This window comes from Oncorhynchus masou, chromosome 10 (genome assembly GCF_036934945.1).
Source record: "Oncorhynchus masou masou isolate Uvic2021 chromosome 10, UVic_Omas_1.1, whole genome shotgun sequence".
NCBI lineage: Eukaryota > Metazoa > Chordata > Actinopteri > Salmoniformes > Salmonidae > Oncorhynchus > Oncorhynchus masou.
This window is the reverse complement of record NC_088221.1, coordinates 36,739,870-36,759,774: the sequence shown is the minus strand read 5'-3', so window position 1 is coordinate 36,759,774 and position 19,905 is coordinate 36,739,870. Positions and strand designations below refer to the sequence as shown.

Here is a 19,905-nt window from a genome sequence, read left to right as displayed (position 1 = left end):
CTTCTCTGTCCTGCCGATTCATGGAAAATCCCGCCAGCTCTATATTTTCCGTGTCGTCTTTCAGCCAAGACTCGGTGAAACATAAGATATTACAGTTTTTAATGTCCTGTTGGTAGGATAATCTTGATCGTAGATTATACATTTTGTTTTCTAACGATTGCATGTTGGCCAATAAAACGGATTGCAGTGTGGGTTTACTCACTCGCCTATGAAGGCCGCCCGACCCTTTTCTCAGTCTTTTCTTCACGCAAATGACGGGGATTTGGGCCTGTTCCTGAGATAGCAGTATATCCTTTGCGTCGGACTCGTTAAAGAAAATAATCTTTGTCCAGTTTGAGGTGAGTGATCGCTTTTCTGATGTATATTTTCGGTCATAAGAAATGGTAGCAGCAACATTATGTACAAAATAAGTTACAAAATAAGTTTCAAACAACGTGAAAATATTAACAAAATAGCACAATTGTTTAAGAGCACGTAAAATGGCTGCCATCCCCTCTCATCTTCAGATGAGGCTTTCATTCCTAGAATAAATACAGTGCATTCGGAAAGTATTCAGACCCCTTCCCTTTTTCCACATTTTGTTACGTTACAGCCTTATTCTACAAAAATATGTATATTTGTTTTTCCTCATCAGTCTACACACAATAGACCATAATAACTAGGCAAAAACAAGTTTTTCGACATTTTTGCAGATGTATAAAAAATAAATATCCTTAATACCTTATTTACATAAGTATTCAGACCATTTGATATGAGACTCAATATTGAGCTCAGGTGTATCCTGTTTCCATTGATCATCCTTGAGATGTTTCTACAAGTTAATTGGAGTCCACTTGCCGTAAATTCAATTGATTGGACATGACTATCTGTACAGTAAATTTACCAATGCATCATAAGGGTTTCAAACATGGGTCAAAAATACATTGTGGGAGCTGACCATTGGTCTGAATACAAACTATTTCTGTTCCTGATGAGGAAATTAGAAAATAGCAATTGTTTAACTGTGCAAGCATTGAAAATAAGGTTGCATGGTGTGCTCCCGAGTGGCACAGTGGTCTAAGGTACTGCATCTCAGTGCTTGAGGTGTCACTACAGACATCCTGGGTCAATTATAGGGCGGTGCACAATTGGCCCAGCGTCGTCCTGCTTTGTCCGGTGTAGGATGTCAAACTAAATAAGAATTTGTTCTTAACTTACTTGCCTAGTTAAATAAAGGTTACAGTACAGTATACAGTACATAAGGGTTCAATATCATAAGCATTTGAAAGTGCATTTATAAGTGGTTAATAGCTGGAGGTAAATAGTGGCTCACTATTTGGTAAGGACTGGAAATCGCACTATTTTGACCAATTTATTGATGGTTTATAATGCATTTACAAATGATTAAATAACCATGAATATCATAGTTACATACCCTTCCCCTTGTTACCAATAAATAAAATGCTATTTGGTCTACTCTGTGAATTCTTAGCTCAGGGTGTTATTACCTACCCTCCCCCTATCCTAGGTTGAAAATGACCTAAGATAGGCAATATCCTAGGTAATAGCTTCAGTATTGTTCTCCAAATTATGAACTACACATTTAAAATTAAATGAGAACACCTGAAAGCATGTCCTTCCTGTTGGCCAAGTACATAGTCTATTTATCCGCTTCTATGTCTGAGCTTTAAAATCACAAAATAAATGTTATATTGCTCTGCACTCCATCTCCCTATGGGTGTAGCAATGCACTTTTCATCTGCTTTGCATCTCTCTGTAGCTGCTTCTCTACAGTAGTTAGTCCCTGATGCATAAGTGAAACGAATGCTATTTAAATAAAATATTTTTACCTGTGACTGAGCAAACAAACCTCCAGCCAGCCATAGAACATCTCTAGAGGTGATTAGAGGTGACTGCTCAATGATGCACTTAAAATATATAAAAACATATGAAGGGACATTATAACTGTAATGCACATGAAGGCTTTATGAATGCTACATTTAAGGTGGTACCCAAGGCTTGGCAGTTTCTTTAGCAACAGAGCAGAAGGCAGGCATCTCTCCTTACCCAGCCTTTTGTCTGGGAGTGAAATAGATGGTCTGGTGTCTGCTAGGAGATATGCGGATTAGCTTTGGTTTGGATATCTTTGGGCCCAGCGTCTAGTCGTTTTGCATGTTCTCTTCCCACAAAATAGGGAAGTATGCCAGTTAACACATCCTGAACGATAACGCCTGAATCTTACTGGGCAAAGAAGAAAGGATCAAGAGAAACAATACTAGCGGGTGGGCTTTACATAGTACATGCACCACAAAATACACAGACAGCTTGGTGCATTACAGCTATTTCAACAAAGTATGTATTTGTTACATAAATGATATGGTCTGTGTCAAATACAGCTATTGCCAGTTAAATACGGTACATTTGGAAAGTATTCACACCCCTTGACTTTTTCTAAAATGGTGTTACGTTACAGCCTTATTCTAAAATTGATGATATAATTTTTTCCCTCATCAATCTACACAGAATACCCCATTATGACAAAGCGAAAACAGGTTTTTCGAAATTTTTGCAAATGTTTTTATAAAAAATATAATATAGATCCCACAGTTGACAGTGCATGTCCGAAAAAAACCAAGCCATGAGGTCGAAGGAATTGTCTGTAGATCTCCAAGACAGGATTGTGTCGAGCCTCAGATCTGGGGAAGTGTACCAGAAAAATCCTGAAGAATTGAAGGTCCCCAAGAACACAGTGGCTTCCATCATAAATGGAAGAAGTTTGGAATCACCAAAACTCTTCCTAGAGCTGGCCTCTCGGCCAAACTGAGCATTCACTGTCGAAGGGCCTTGGTCAGGGAGGTGACAAATAATCCGATGGCCACTCTGACAGTGCTCCAGAGTTCCTCTGTGGTGATGGGAAAACTTCCAGAAGGACAACCATCTCTGCAGCACTCCACCAATCAGACCTTTATGGTAAAATGGCTAAAAGCCACAAAATACATGACAGCCGGATTAGAGTTTGCAAACACCTAAAGACTCTTTCAGACCATGAGAAATAAGATTCTTCTGGTTGATGAAACCATAATTTTTTGGCCTGAATGCCAAGCGCCACATCTGGAGGAAACCTGGCACCATTCCTATGGTGAAGCACAGTGGCAGAAGCATCATGCTGTGGGGATGTTTTTCAGTGGCAGGGACTGGGAGACTAGTCAGGAACGAGAGAAAGATGAACGGAGCAAAGTACAGAGAGATCCTTGATAAAAACCTGCTCCAGAGCTGCTCAAGACCTCAGACTGGGGCTATGGTTCACCTTCCAACAGGACAACGACCCTAAGCACACAACCAAGACAATGCAGGAGTGGCTTAGGGACAAGTCACGGAATGTCCTTCAGTGGCCCAGCCACAGCCATCTAACATCACTGGAGAGACCTGAAATAGCTGTGCAGCGATGCTCCCCATCCAACCTGACGGAGTTGAGAGGATCTGCAGAGATGAATGGGAGAAACTCCCCAAATACAACCCGTTATTGCTTTGTCATTATAGGGTATTGTTTGATGAAGTGCTTTGAAAGGTTGGTAATGGCTCACATCAACACCATTATACCAGAAACCCTAGACCCACCAATTTGCATACCGCCCAAACAGATCCTCAGATGATGCAATCTGTATTGCACTCCACACTGCCCTTTCCCACCTGGACAAAAGGAACACTTGTGTGAGAATACTATTCATTGACTACAGCTCAGCGTTCAACACCATAGTACCCTCAAAGCTCATCACTAAGCTAAGGATCCTGGGACTGAACACCTCCCTCTGCATCTGGATCCTGGACTTCCTGACGGGCCGCCCCCAGGTGGTAAGGGTAGGTAGCCACGCATCTGCCACGCTGATCCTCAACACTGGAGCCCCCCAGGGTTGCGTGCTCAGTCCCCTCCTGTACTCCCTGTTCACCCCCGACTGCATGGACTCCAACACTATCATTAAGTTTGCAGACAACACAACAGTGGTAGGCCTTATCACCGACAACAACGAGACAGCCTATAGGGAGGAGGTCAGAGACCTGGCCAGGCGGTGCCAGAATAACAACCTATCCCTCAACGTAACCAAGACTACGGATTGTGATAATTTTGTACTACAGGATGATTGTGTACTACAGGAAAAAGAGGACCGAGCACGCCCCCATTCTCATCGATGTGGCTGCAGGTTGAGAGCTTCAAGTTCCTTGGTGTCCACATCAACAACAAACTAGAATGGTCCAAACACACCAAGACAGTTGTGAAGAGGGCATGACAAAGCACCCTCAGGAACTACAAAGATTTGGCATGGGTCCTGAGGTCCTCAAAAGGTTCTACAGCATCCTGACTGGTTACATCACTGCCTGGTATGGCAATTGCTCGGCCTCTGACCACAAGGCACTACAGAGGGTAGTGCTTATGGCCCAGAGTTAGTATACATGTATGTATGAATGTGTGAGTGTGTGTGTATATTCATGTGTACTATACAGCATTGCATTGGGATTCATATATAATGATTTCAAACATGCCTTTGAAATGAAATTATCCATCTGAGATGTCTTTATCCTTACTAGTTAATGTACTAGGTTCCAACAGCCACCCGGACAGGTTGTATTTTTCACCTGCCATCTATCCACCTGACCAATACATCTTCATGTGTTAGCAAGCAGCCTGCAAAGACACATAATGAAACATTAACTTCTGACGCCTCTGTAAATCAATTAAGCATTCTACACTTTTAAACTGTCAACTTCCTCTGTATAGTTAAGCAATAAGGCAATACGGGGGTTTGTGGTATATGGCCAATATACCAAGGCTAAGGGCTGTTCTTATGAACAACGCAACGCAGTGCCTAGATACAGCCCTTAGCCGTGATACATTGGCCATACACCACAAACCCCAGAGGTGCCTTATTGCTATTATAAACTGTTTACCAATGTAATTAGAGCAATCAAAATAAATGTTTGTCATACTCGTGGTGTCCGTTTAGATATACCACAGTTGTCAGCCAGTCAGCATTCACCACCCAGTTTATAAATGCATTTTATTTCCTAAAAACAAGACCAATATAAATCAATTTATTTCTGTTGGCTCTCTCCTCCACAGATAGTGATGTTCTGAGGCTTTGGTTATTGTCTGAGCTCACTGATGTCTTCCTGTCTAAGCATAATGCTGTCAGGAGTTTGCTTGGTTCTGCCGCAAGGTTCCCAGATTGTTTTAAACACCAACTAGTGCTATGTTGTTGGTAATAGAAGAAAACCAGTCAAATCAATGAGCAGCCTTCATCCTCACGGTTTCTATTTGACAGTAATTAATGTTCAGGGGCGGCATATCCATATTTTCAACAGTTACAACTTTTTTTTCTCTATTTTTGAAGCTCATTCTTTTCTGTCACTTATTCCATTGAACGTCTAACAAGTCTTAAATTGCCAGTCTTTTGTTCTGTTCTGTACAGAGAATGGTGTAACACAGAGAACATACGTACAATAGAATGAACTCAGCTTGGGACAAGAGAAGTTGTCCCTCTCAGAACTGCTGTAATTTTTTATTCCAAGTAGACAAGTGTACTAGAATACAAGGTGTACTAAAAGTGTGCTAGAATACAAGGCTGATGTCTCCTTTGTTGTTGTAATGTCAAGGAGAGGAGGACCAAAATGCAGCGTGGTTATGATTCATGGTTCTTTAATAAAGAAACTATACATGAATAAACTACAAAAACCATGAAAACCCGAAACAGTCCCATGTGGTACAAATACTGACACACGAGACAACCACCCACAAAACCCAACACAAAACAGGCTACCTAAATATGGTTCCCAATCAGAGACAATGACTAACACCTGCCTCTGATTGAGAACCATATCAGGCCAAACACAGAAACAGACAAACTAGACACACAACATAGAATGCCCACTCAGATCACACCCTGACCAAACAAAACATAGAAACATACAAAGCAAACTATGGTCAGGGTGTGACAGTTGTAAGTCCCACAAAGTCATTTTAGACTGCTTTACTTGCGATAGACTAGCATCCTGGCCTGTCCTGGGGATGTACTTGTACATCAAGCTGCCTCACGCTACAGAAAAAGGAGATATAGGCTCTATGGGACGTTCTTGCATATAGTATTTGTTCTATACTGTGAGCAGGGTTCTAAATTCAAGTTATTAATTGGTAGCACTGGTCCTTGACGACTACAATAAACTTAGGGTACTCTGCTTCAATTATTGGTATAATTGAGTGCAGCACAGTACATGCAGGTTTAGTCTGTAAATGGAAAACTATTGTACTTTGATCCTTTTTCATCTCCTCTATTAGCTTCCGTGATTTCTCTGAGATTGTAAGAAGGCTGTCTGCAGAGAGAATATCTACTAAAGTTTTTAGAGTTAGCAGTTACATGAGCGGCTGTGTTCCCAACCATTTTGCATTTCCCAGAGACTGACAGTAACTGTTGCGCAACATACCTATTGATTTTCTCTCTCTCTCTATCAGAGCTGCTGTCAGCCTGCCATGAGCTGCGTTGCCGCTACGGCTGTGTCATGACGAGAAACGGCACCTTCTGTTTCTGCGCTGACGGCTTTGAGGTCAGCGAGGATGGGACAAGCTGCAGAGGTAGGATTCATTAACGCTATCGCTCCTCTCTTTTCTCCTTCACCCTCTGCCAAACTTCTGAAATCACTAGCGCAGGCAGGAGGCCTGTTGGAAATGAGAACCATCTGTCTGCAGGGCAAGGAGTTCTTCCCTCAGACCCCTTAAGTAGCAGTCCAGTCCAGTCTGACAGCTGCTGTGACATATCAGAGGTCAGGTCAGTTTTGTAACCATTGTTTGGTTCATGATGGCAATGACAGACTAAAATAGACAAAACATTATAATATAGTTCTACTTTTCTAGTATATCTAAAGTTTACTATAAAAATACCATCATAAACCTTCAATACACTTTGTTTTTCAGTCTTTAAGTATACTAAATGTTCACTATCATTAAACTTAAAAACACAAAAATGTAATCCTGGTAAAAAAAATCCCTGTATTAGGCCAGTTAGGATCACCACTTTATTTTAAGAATGTGAAATGTCAGAATAATAGTAGAGAGAATTATTTATTTCAGCTTTTATTTCTTTCATCACATTCCCAGTGGGTCAGAAGTTAACATACACTCAATTAGTATTTGGTAGCATTGCATTTAAATTGTTTCATTTGGGTCAAATGTTTTGCGTAGCCTTCCACAAGCTTCCCACAATAAATTGGGTGAATTTTGGCCCATTCCTCCTGACAGAGCTGGTGTAACTGTGTCAGGTTTGTAGGCCTCCTTGCTCACACACGCTTTTTCAGTTCTTGCCACAAATTTTCTATAGGATTGAGGTTACTCCAATACCTTGACTTTGTTGTCCCTAAAGCCTGTTGGAGATCGGGCTACTTTTTTCAACATTCTGTTAAAAATCGCGCAACATTTCAACGTCCTGCTACTCAAGCCAGGAATATAGTATATGCATATGATTAGTATGTGTGCATAGAAACCACTCTGAAGTTTCTGAAACTGGTTCAATGGTGTCTGTGACTATAACAGAACGAGTTCCGTGGTCAAAATCGCCAGAAACCTGATCACAAAATCGACGAAGAAAAAATGCATCCACCAGTCTTTGTATTGTCTATGGCTTGCCATAAATGATGGAACTGTGCTTGCAATTCCTACAGCTTCCACACGATGTCTCCAGTGTTGTGATTTCCAGGTTGCTTTATCCTTGGTCAGATCACTGAATAGCACATCCTGTCTTCAGGTGCTCACCCGGAAATAATGTCAGTGAAAAAATGGACTTCGTTTTGAAAACTTCTAGCTATTGAATACAGATCTCTCCGTGATCAATTTGATGGTTTATTAACGTTTACTAATACCTAAACTTGGATTACAGAAGTAGGTTGAAGTGTTTTGTCAAAGTTTATAGGCAACTTTATGAATTTTATAAAATGACGTCGCGTTCGGAAACGTGACTTTTTCCATTGATTTCTCGGTGTTCATAAATGGACATTTTGGGTATATATGGACCGATTTAATTGAAAAAAAAAGACCCAAATGTGATGTTTATGGGACATATAGGAGTGCCAACAAAGAAGCTCGTCAAAGGTAATGAATGTTTTATATTTTATTTCTGCGTTTTGGGTAGCGCCGGCTACGCTAATTTCGTTGTTTAGGTCCCCTTTGTGTGTTTCTGGGGGCTGCATGCTATCAGATAATATCTTCTCATGCTTTCGCCGAAAAGCATTTTACAAATCTGACATGTTGGCTATATTCACAACGTTTGTGGCTTTAATTGAGTACCTTGCATGTGAGTTTTAATGAAAGTTTGTGTTGTATCGAGTACAATTAGTTGGCGCTCTGGAATTTCCGCTGATTTGGTTCCTGTTCAGGTACAACTTCAGAAGTATGCTTGGAGTCAATGTCCATTTGGAAGACCCATTTACGACCACGCTTTAACTTCCTGACTGATGTCTTGAGATGTTGCTTCAATATATCCATGTAATTTTCCTACCTTGTGATGCCATCTATTTTGTGAAGTGCACCAGTCCCTCCTACAGCAAAGTACCCCCACAACATGATGCTGCCACCCCCGTGCTTCACAGTTGGGATGGTGTTCTTCGGGCTGCAAGCTTCCCCCTTTTCCCTCAAAACATAACAATGGTCATTATGTCCAAACAGTTCCATTTTTGTTTCATCAGACCAGAGGACATTTCTCCAAAAAGTATGATCTTTGTCCCCATGTGCAGTTGCAAACTGTAGTCTGGCTTTTTTTATGGCGGTTTTGGAGCAGTGGCTTCTTCCTTGCTGAGCGGCCTTTCAGGTTATGTCGATATAGGACTTGTTTTACTGCGGATATAGACACTTTTGTACCCATTTCCTCCAGCATCTTCACAAGGTCCTTTGCTGTTGTTCTGAGATAGATTTTCACTTTTCGCACCAAAGTACGTTCATCTCTAGGAGACAGAATGCATCTCCTTCCTGAGCGGTAAGATGGCTGCGTGGTCACTTGCGTACTATTGTTTGTACAGATGAACGTGGTACCTTCAGGCATTTGGAAATTGCTCCCAAGGATGAACCAGACTTGTGGAGGTCTACAATTTTCTACAATTTTCTTCTGAGGTCTTTTGATTTTCCCATGTTGTCAAGCACAGAGGCACTGAGTTTGAAGGTAGGCCTTGAAATACATCCACAGGTACATCTCCAATTGACTCAAATTATGTCAATTAGCCTATGAGAAGCCTCTAAAGCCATGACATCATTTTCTGGAATTTTCCAAGATGTTTAAAGGCACAGTTGACTTCGTCTATGTAAACTTCTGACACACTGGAATTGTGATACAGTGAATTATAAGTGAAATTATAAACAATTGTTGGAAAAATGCCTTGTGTCATGCACAAAGTAGATGTCCTAACCGACTTGCCAAAAGTATAGTTTGTTATCAAGAAATTTGTGGCGTGGTTGAACAATTTGTTTTAATGGCTCCAACCTAAGTGTATGGAAACTTCCGACTTCAACTGTATGTATATGTATGTATATGTATGTATATGTATGTATGTATGTATGTATGTATGTATGTATGTATGTATGTATGTATGTATGTATGTATGTATGTATGTATGTATGTGTATGTATATGTATGTATATGTATGTATATGTATGTATATGTATGTGTGTGTATATATATGTGTGTATATATGTATATATGTATATGTATGTATATATGTATGTATATATGTATATATGTATGTGTGTGTATATGTATGTATATATGTATGTATGTATGTGTGTGTATATATATGTGTGTGTATGTGTGTGTATATATATGTGTGTGTGTGTGTGTGTATGTATATGTATGTATATGTGTATATGTATGTGTATGTATATGTGTATATATATATATATATATTTGTATATATATATATATTTGTATGTATATATATATTTGTATGTATATATATATATTTATGATACTCTGTGAGTGATCAATCTGTCATGTTCGTCGTATGAATGAGACCAAGGGCAACCGTGAACAGTGTTCCACATGTCTTTAATAAAAACAGAACTAGGCAAAACATAACAAACATGCACAAACTAAACACTATATGAATAGTGCACACAGTCAACTAAACATAGAACAAGATTCCACAAACACCAAAGGGAAATGGCTACCAATATATGATCCCCAATCAGAGACAACTGTAACAGCGTTCTTCGTTTGTCGCAAGAAAGTCGGACCGAAATGCAGCGTGTTGGTTACTCATGTATTTAATGATACAAATAACGATACATGGAATAACTTAATAATACAAAAACAACAAACGGAACGTGAAAAACCTATACAGCCTGTCTGGTGAACACTAACACAGAGACAGGAACAATCACCCACGAAATACAAAGTGAAACCCAGGCTACCTAAATACGGTTCCCCAATCAGAGACAACGAGAATCAACTGACTCTGATTGAGAACCGCCTCAGGCAGCCAAACCTATGCAACACACAGCCACAATCCCAATAACTAAAAAACCCCACTAAGAAATACAACAAACAATAAACCCATGTCACACCCTGGCCTGACCAACTAATAAACTAAAACACAAAATACTAAGACCAAGGCGTGACAACAACGATAAACAGCTGCTTCTGATTGGGAACCAAATCAGGCCACCATAAACATACAAATCACCAAGACCTACAAAACCCTAGACATACAAAAACCCTAGACAATACAAAACCCCTAGACAATACAAAAAATAGTGTACCCACCCTAGTCACACCCTGATCTAAACAAAATATAAAGAAAACAGAGATATCTCAGGTCAGGGCGTGACACAATCAATCAAATGTATTTTTTTTTACATCAGCAGAGCAATGGAGATGTAGAAGCACAGTGGCAAGGAAAAACTCCCTAGAAAAGCAGGAACCTAGGAAGAAACCTAGGAACCTAGAAAGAAACCTAGAGAGGAACCAGGCTCTGAGAGGTAGCCAGTCCTCTTCTGGCTGTGCCGGATGGAGATTAAGTACACTAAAAGTATACAGTGCCTTGCAAAAGTATTTATACCCCTTTGATTTCTTCAGATTTTATTGTGTTACAAAGTGGAGTTAAAACTGTAAAACTTGTTTTGGTCAACAATTTTCTCAAAATACTATGTCAAAGTGGAAGATGTATAAAAAGAATTGTAAGATCAGTACAAATTTGGTTAGTCAAGCCTCAATTAGTTCAGGAGTACAATTTGGCTTAACAAATCACATACTATGTTAGATGCTCACTCTTTGTGAAATAATAAGGGTTGGCATGATTTTTAAATGATTAATCCTTCCTCTGTTCCCCATACATACAACATCTGTAAGGTCCTCAGTCAAGTATTGAATTTCAAGTACAGATTCAACTACAAAGACCAGGGAGCTGTTTGAAAGCCTCATAAAGAATGGCATTGATTGGTAGATAGGTAACAATATCAAATGAGACATTGAATATCTCTTTAATGACGGTGAAGTTAATACTTTTGTAAGGCACTGTAGTTTCAGTGCCAATAATGAGTCCTGAAGTACTTTCTGAATTTGAGTTCAGAAGAGTGGAGACAGTTGGCAATACTCGCAATTGTTTATTCCACATGAGGAAACATGCACAGCTGAGGAACATGCTTCCTGAGAGTATACTTTTTTGTATCTCAGGAAAATATAGTGAAGTATACTTTCAAAAAAGTAGATTTAACTTAATTGTCCACAAAATATTGCATACGTTCAAAATACATGTGTCACAAATGTACATATTGCCCTGCATCCTTTTCAGTAGCTGAAGTTTTGATTCAAGATATTGTTCGTCATATTTAGCTTATTGAAATGTTTTCATTTTCAAACTAAATGATGTTCTACTTTTAATTGCACATTACATGTTACACATTTTATTGAAATGTTAATTTATCACCATAATATGAACAACTAAAGTGTGAAATCCAACGAGTGAAAGGTTATTATGCATGTTACTTATAAATTGCTGCCCCAGCTATAATTGTTTTGCAAATAGCATGTTAATATTGGTTTATAAGATTATTTGGTATGTCAAGGTAACCTTTACATGGCTAATTACAACATCAAATGTGGTTAATGAATGAAAGACTATTTCTGGAATGCCTACTTGTAAAGGAAGTAATTAAATTATAATTAAAATATAATTTTAGTATACTTCAAATTTAGGAGAACTATACATAAAATGTAATTAAGGTGTATTGAAAGTATATTTGTTTTGCTCATTATCTAATATACTAACTAATATACTAAACATGTATTTAATATACTTAAATGCTAATAAAAACAAATAAAATTGACATTAAAAACATGAAATATATTTTAATTGTTCCAATTTAGATAATTTTAAATATACTTAAGTATATTTATCACAGTCCTATGTAAATATATTAAAATATATTAATGAAGTATTTTTTAAGTATTTATAAATATATTTATTTTCCGCATGGTTGGTTACAGCTCATACAGTATGACTACGAGGTTAGGAATATGCCTGTAGCATAAAGAGTAGAAAAGAGTGCCTGAAGTGACAGTTTTCATACTACAGGAACCAATGACTTTCCAACGTAAGTTCCTTGGTTGTGTGGTAACCATTTCTAAGGTGGTACAGTGAGGGCCACATTAAGTATACTTTATGTATTTGGGTCATGTTTGAGCACACCTAATTTGTTAGAAATGGCTCTCCCTTTCTGCTCAGATCATGATGAATGTGCTGTGTACGGAGCATGTAGCCAAACCTGCCTGAACACCTACGGCTCATATAGATGCAGCTGTACAGAGGGATACATCTTACAGAATGACAGAACATCCTGCACAGCCAAACAAGGTGAGACGAAGAGAACTGTATTACAAACAACATCATCTGCATATATGCCATGTATTCTTCATTTCTATTAATAAACATAGACAATACAATGTTGGTTCTTCGTTCAACCATTCTGGGTGTCGGTATATGATTAGGCCTAGTTCATCGTAAACTTGTTTTTCAGCATTGGGTAGCTTCAGTAGAGGAACTATTAGTTTGTTCCACCACTGACCACATCTATCTTCCCCCTGAGTGGCGCAACGGTCTAAGGCACTGCATCTCACTGCTAGAGGGGTCACTATAGACACCCTGGTTTGATTCCAGGCTGTATTACAACCGGCCGTGATTGGGAGTCCCATAGTGCGGTGCAAAATTGGCCTAGCGTCTTCAGGGTTTGGCCGGTGTACTGTAGGCCGTCATTGTAAATAAGAATTTGTTCTTAACTGACTTGTCTAGTTGAATAAAACATATATCTGCCACCAGGGAATGTGGTAGTAGACATAGTCAGGTTAGAATAATGACAGATTTAAGGATTCTGAGGTTTTAACTGGTAACCATCTCAACACTCTGGGAGAGTTTTGTGGTGAGACAATACCCGGTGTTGCCTTGATTTATGTTATGGTCCAATAACTGGCAAACAAAGCAGCACAACTAGCTGGGGAGAGTTGCACTGTTGCTAGTTTTGTGACTGGTTTCCTACCAGGAATAAACTGAATATGATTACCCATAAACTTAACTGAACCTAATGTTCACACACATTAATATTAATTCAGCAGAGAAAATTGCAGTACAGGGATAACTATGGGTTTACCATTAGTTGTATAAGCTCACAAATATACATTTAAGGAGCATATTTTCTCAGAGGCCATGAGATGGGGAGATGTAGAGAATGAAAAACATATTAAGGGGTTTAATGTTCAAGTTGAGAAAATATAAAGCATTGACTTGTTTTCTTCTTCTACACTGTAAAACATTTCCTGTAAAATGTACAGTAATTTACTGGCAGTAATTAGCTAGTACATTACTGTAACTTATTTTACAGTACAGCTACTGTAATCCATTTTATGGCACAAAAATATTACTGTAATCTATTTAACAGTATATTACTGGAATTGCCCATGCAGTGACATATTACCCAGTGTTCTTTGCAAGTTTTCAATTTTATATTTACATTTGTATTTTGGTCATTTACCTGGCGCTCTTATCCTAAACAACTTAGTCAGTACATTCAACCAAGGTTGATAAAATAAAAATGTATAATTACATTTCAGCGGACACTCTTGTCCAGTGAAACTTAAGTGGACACTATTTCCATACTTGTCCCCAAACCCACAACCTGGCATTGCAAGTGCCAACCAACTGAGCCACACAGGACAATATCACAGTTGTAGCAAGTAAAATATTTGTGTAACCGTTACTGAAAATGTTGTTGTAGTTTTTTTCTCCAATTTTGACTGTGTGGTTTCAGGGGAAAAAAGTGGTGTTTCATTGGTGTGGGTGACCATGTTGTTGGGGATCAGAAATTACCTTTACAAGTGAAACAGATTTCATGTTTCCAGGGTGAAAGCAGTGCAGAAAGTGTCATATGGTGAGGAATGTAGAGGATGGTGGACAAAGGGTGAGGGAGCCTGAAAGGATCCCTGTGAGTAGTAGACCAGTACTAAGTGACCCGAACATTTTGTGCTTTAGTAAGGTTGACTTCTTGGCGTTTAATTGCTATTGTCATTAAAGATGGAAAGGAAATCCCAGAAGTTTGAATTGGTAGTAACAGCAGCAGAGAAGATTTTGGATTTGAGAGATTTTAGTGCAGAAAAACTACAGTGTAGGATCTGTTGGGGCGTGTTGGGGATAGTGGTACAGTGCCAACAGAAAGTATTCACACCACATGACTTTTTCCACATTTTGTTTTGTTACGATCTGAATAAAAAATGTATTACAATTACATTTTGTGTCAATGGCCTACACACAATGCCCCATAATGTCAAAGTGGAATGATGTTTTTAAAAATGCTTACAAATTAAAAAATGAAAAGCTGAAACATCTTGAGTCAATAAGTATTCAACCCCTTTGTAATGCCAAGCCTAAATATTTTCAGGAGTAGAAATTTGCTTAACAAGTCATATAATAAGTTGCATGGACACTGTGTGCAATAATAGTGTTTAAAACATTTTTTTATCACTACCTCGTCTCTGCACACTACATAAACAATTATCTGTAAAGGCAGTGGCGGTCGGTGCTGTTTAAAATGAGAGAGGACGCAGAAATCTTTTATAAACATGGACTCATTTCTATTACATTTCTATTATTGGATGACTGTCATTCATATTCCATTCACCCAGCTCAATATAACATTGATGGTTTAGGCAACTACATAATACTCACATTTTCCATATACCCATCATGATGTTGCTATAACCTAGCCTATAATGAAAGTTTACAACGTAGGTGCACACAGGTCTAGAGACATTTGAGTAATCAAGGTGGCAGACATCGACACATTCATTATGGCCTCGCACACTAGCTAGCTGCCCAGAAAGACTCACAGTTGTAATCGCTGCCGAAGGTGATTCTAACATGCATTGGCTCAGAGGTGTAAATTAGATATTTCTGTATTTTATTTTCAATAAATTTGCTGGCTTCTCCAAAAATACTACCTCATGAAGCTGGTTGAGAGAATGCGAAGAGTGTGCAAAGCTGTCATCAAAGAAAAGGGTGGCTACTTTGAAGAATCTCAAATATAAAATATATTTAGATTGGTTTAAAAAAAATTTGGTTGCTACTTGATTCCATATTTGTTATTTCATAGTTTTGATGTCTTCACTAATATTTTTCAATGTAGAAAATAGTAAAAATATGGAAAAATGTTGCAATTGATCCATTAGTACTTGTTATTTGTAGCGTTCTGACAGATGACTGTGAATACCCAGTAGGCTCTCCGATGCCATTTCCAAAAGGACAAATTCACTCTCCTTTCCGCTTTCAAAGTATGGCAGTTTGGGTCTGGGAATTCCATAGGCTGAGGCTACTAGAAGTTTCATAATGTTGGCTCCCTCTTCTGGTTGCATGAGGGATAAACTCGGGACTTCTGATGAGCCCACTGTGGCCTCATTGGGCCGGTCTCCTACTGTCCCAGACCCTCCATTTGTGGCAGCTGGAATTGGGTGAGAGCCCCCCGACCTGATGTTTGAGTACTGGCCTGGCCCTGGATGAAAGCAACGATTTGCTGTGGTTGGTAATTGGCCCAGGGTAATAAAACTCATTCAAACTCAATTGAAGGCCTGGATCACTTCAGTTGAGCGATGCTACAAGTGTGCCCGTAGCCATAAGGCGGAGACCTGCACATTGAGGAAACCCTGCAACCGCTGTAAAGAAATCTATCTCACCGTGTTACATGATGTAATTCCCCAAGCACAGAAGGAGCAGAGTATGCTCGTGGTAGGAGCTGCAAAGGAGCTGTACCTCAACCAGCAGAACCAATTTCCAAGGGTCATGTTGAAGGTGGTCAAGGTCAATCTGCAAAGTGAAGGGAGAAGCATTGATACATTCGCCGTTCTAGATGATGGGTCAGAAAGAACAATCATTCTCACGGCGGCCACCCGTCAGTTTAACCTGGAGGGGCCCCCGAGACCCTTAATCTCAGAATGGTGCATGATGTTATCCAAATGAAAGGCTCTGCTGTGACCTTTAGCATTTCATCTTCAGGAAACAGGGACGTGGCCTATAACATCACCAATGCCTTCACGGCAGATGCCTTGAATCTCGCAGAGCACTCCTGCCCGGTAAGTGTTCTACAGAAACAATATCCTCATCTACGAGGATTGCCTCTTCCTAACCTGGCCAGAGTAGCGCCACTTATCCTGATTGGGTCAGACCACCCACATCTCGTCACCCCGACTGAGCCTATACGAGCTGGACCGGAAGGAGAGCCCATTGCTGTCCATACATCCTTGGGTTGGCTGTGCAAGGTCCAGTCCATCTACTTCTCTCCACCCAAGCTGTAGTCACAGCAAGTCCTCTTCACCAGAAGCAATCCAGATCCATCCCCCTGTGCAGCTACTGACCTCCTTCGGAATGTTGAGATGCTCTGGAAGATGGACACCTTCTCCCATCGGAAGCTACAGGAGGTCACTCGTTCTAAACATGACTCCTATGCATTAGACCTCCTGGAGAAGAGCACCACCACCACTGAAATGTATGGCGTTCATAGGTATGCGACCCCACTGCTACGGGTGCCCAACCATCCTCCTCTGGCAACCACAACACAGGCTGTACTCCCCACTACTGTGTGGAACTGAGCGACGCCTGGTGAAGAATCCTGAGCTTGCTGAAGTTCATAACTGAGAGATTCATAACCTTGTGAAGGCAGGCTATGTCACAAAAGTGACCGCTCATGAAGAGGGAAACCCACTCAGTGAGTCCTGGTATCTCCCTCACCATGTTATCCAGCAACAGCTCTCCCTGACCAAGAACAATCCCAAAGACTGCCGGATCTGATCGCCTCCAGAAACCAGACCTCAGATGGGGTGGCTTCGATACCCACCTCCCTTGCGGCAGAGACACTACTCCTCCAGCAAGCACAAGCAGTTAGCTTCCCTGAGGAGTTCAAAGCTCTGAAAGCCGGTAGGGAAGTGGCTAAGGACAGCCATCTTCTCTCTCTCGCCCCAGAATATGATCCAATCCTTGGAGTGATCAGAGTCGGAGGGAGGCTGTGCCAAGCAGAGGTTTTGGACCCAGATGCTATCCACCCAATTATCCTTGACTCCAGACACCCTCTTACCAGGCTCCTCATCAAGAGTTATGATGGAGGCTTCTCCACCCAGGGCCAGAGAGGGTCTATGGGGAGATGAGGCGGAAGTACTGGATATTTGGAGGACGAGGAGCCATTCGTAAGCACCAATACGCCTGCGTAGAATGTCAAAGATGGCGGGCCGGAGCCACGGTGCCCAAAATTGCAGATTTACCCCCTTGCGCCTCCTTAAACCACCCTTCTGGTCAACAGGAGTAGATGGCTTTGGCCCATTGATCATCAAGCTAGGTCATCGTGTGGAAAAGCGCTGGGGCATTCTATTCAAGTGTTTGACAACCAGATGTGTCCACCTGGACCGACTGGAGAGTTTGGATACTGAGGTCTTCCTCATGCCCCTACGGCAGTTTATCTCCCGACGGGGAAACCCTACGAGATCCTGGCTGACAGAGGTACGAACTTCAAGGCAGGAGAAGCCAGGTTGGAGGAATCCTTCCAAGCCATGGAACTCAGCCTCCAAGATCAGCTGATGGACCAACAAATCTCATTCAAATTTAACCCTCCAGGAGCTCCTCATTTTGGAGGAACATGGGAGCGAGAGATCAAATCTGTAAAGACAGCCTTACGAGTCGTACTAGGGGACAAAACTGTTACTGAAACTGTCTTGAGGACCGTCCTGATAGAGATGGAAGGGATTCTGAACTCCAAACCCTTGGGATATGTCTCTGTAGACATCGCTGACTCCGATCCGGTTACACCGAATATGCTCTTGATGGGACACCGAGATGCGTCACTTCCTCAAGCCATGTATGCTGATACCAACCTCGTAGGCAGACGCCGGTGGCGACTCACCCAGATCTTAGCTGACCATTTTTGGGCCCGATTCATTCTGGATTACCTACCAAGTCTACAGCACAGAGGGAAATGGTGGAGAGAAATGGCCAGCCTGGAAACTGGCCAAATAGTAATGATGGTGGACTCTCAGCTGCCTCGAGCCTCCTGGCCAGTGGGCCATATAACTAAGACCATGCCTGGGACCGATGGTCGTGTTAGATCAGTGGAGATCCAGGTGAAGAACCGGACATATATCTGGCCAGTTGCCCGACTAATTCCTCTCCCTGAGATGACAGAGGACGGGGAGCAATGAGCCTTTTTTGAGGAGTGTGGAATTTAACGACATCACGGTACACGTTCCCCAAGGGCACCCCCCCCCCAAGCTCAACTCAAAAGATGGCGCACAGAATGCAAAAATATTCTTAGAAATATTTAACCTCCACACATTAACAAGTCCAATAGCTCAAATGAAAGATAAACACCTTGTTTATCTACCCAGTGAGTTAGATTTCTAAAATGTTTTACGGCAAAAACATAGCACATATGTATATCAAACCACCACTAGGACACATACAATATGTAGCCATTTTGTCAAGCAAAAGACACAATCACAAACGCAGGATTAAATGAAAAATAATTCACTAACCTTTTGAAAATCTTCATCAGATGACAGTAATAGGACATATTACACAGTACATTTATGTTTTTTTCAATAATATGCAATTTACATCCATAAATCTCCGTTTACATTGGCGCCATGTTCAAAAAATGCTAAAAAATGTCCGGAGAAATTATAAATAGCTCCGCCAGATAACGCCAGATAACAGCAATACACATCATAAACTTTGACTAAATATACATGTTCTACATATAGTTAGAAAGATACACTGCTTCTTAATGCAACCGCTGTGTTACATTTATTTTTAACGTTACAGAATTCGTTCACTAGGCAATATTCTGAGGCGGCGCTCAGACATAAGTAATATTTCTCTGCTATGTTGGAGTCAACAGAAATACAAAATTACAACATAAATATTCCCTTACCTTTGATGGTCTTCGATCAGAGTGTTGTGGAAGGAGTCAAACTTACCCAATACATCGTTTGGTTTCAGATTGTGTCTTTGTATTAGCATATGCTAACAGCTTCAGCTGAAATGCACCCAAAATGACTTCTGGTCCCGCACAGTTGTGCATCAAAACTTCAAAATTACATATTATATGTCGACTAAACTGGTTAAACTAAGTGCAGAATCAAGCTTTAGGATGTTATTAACGTACAAAACAATTGGCGATTCAACCAAAAGAACGCAACTCTTCTCAGACGAGCTGGAACAATGAGTGCCCTGTCTACAATTGCGCCAGGACGCGCAGCTAAATTCTCGTGACACTTCAGTATTTTGCCCGCCAACGGGCCAAAGCTCGCGGGATTTTCTCCATTACTCCATTACTCGCCCCATTGAAAGAACACAGCACGCTGAACACACAGAAAC

At 40.5% G+C, this 19,905-nt stretch overlaps 1 pseudogene; it reads left to right on the top strand.

Moving 5' to 3' along the window:
• Nucleotides 1-19,905, top strand: part of LOC135546849 (low-density lipoprotein receptor-related protein 1B-like) — a 357,889-nt pseudogene that overhangs the window by 54,850 nt on the left and 283,134 nt on the right.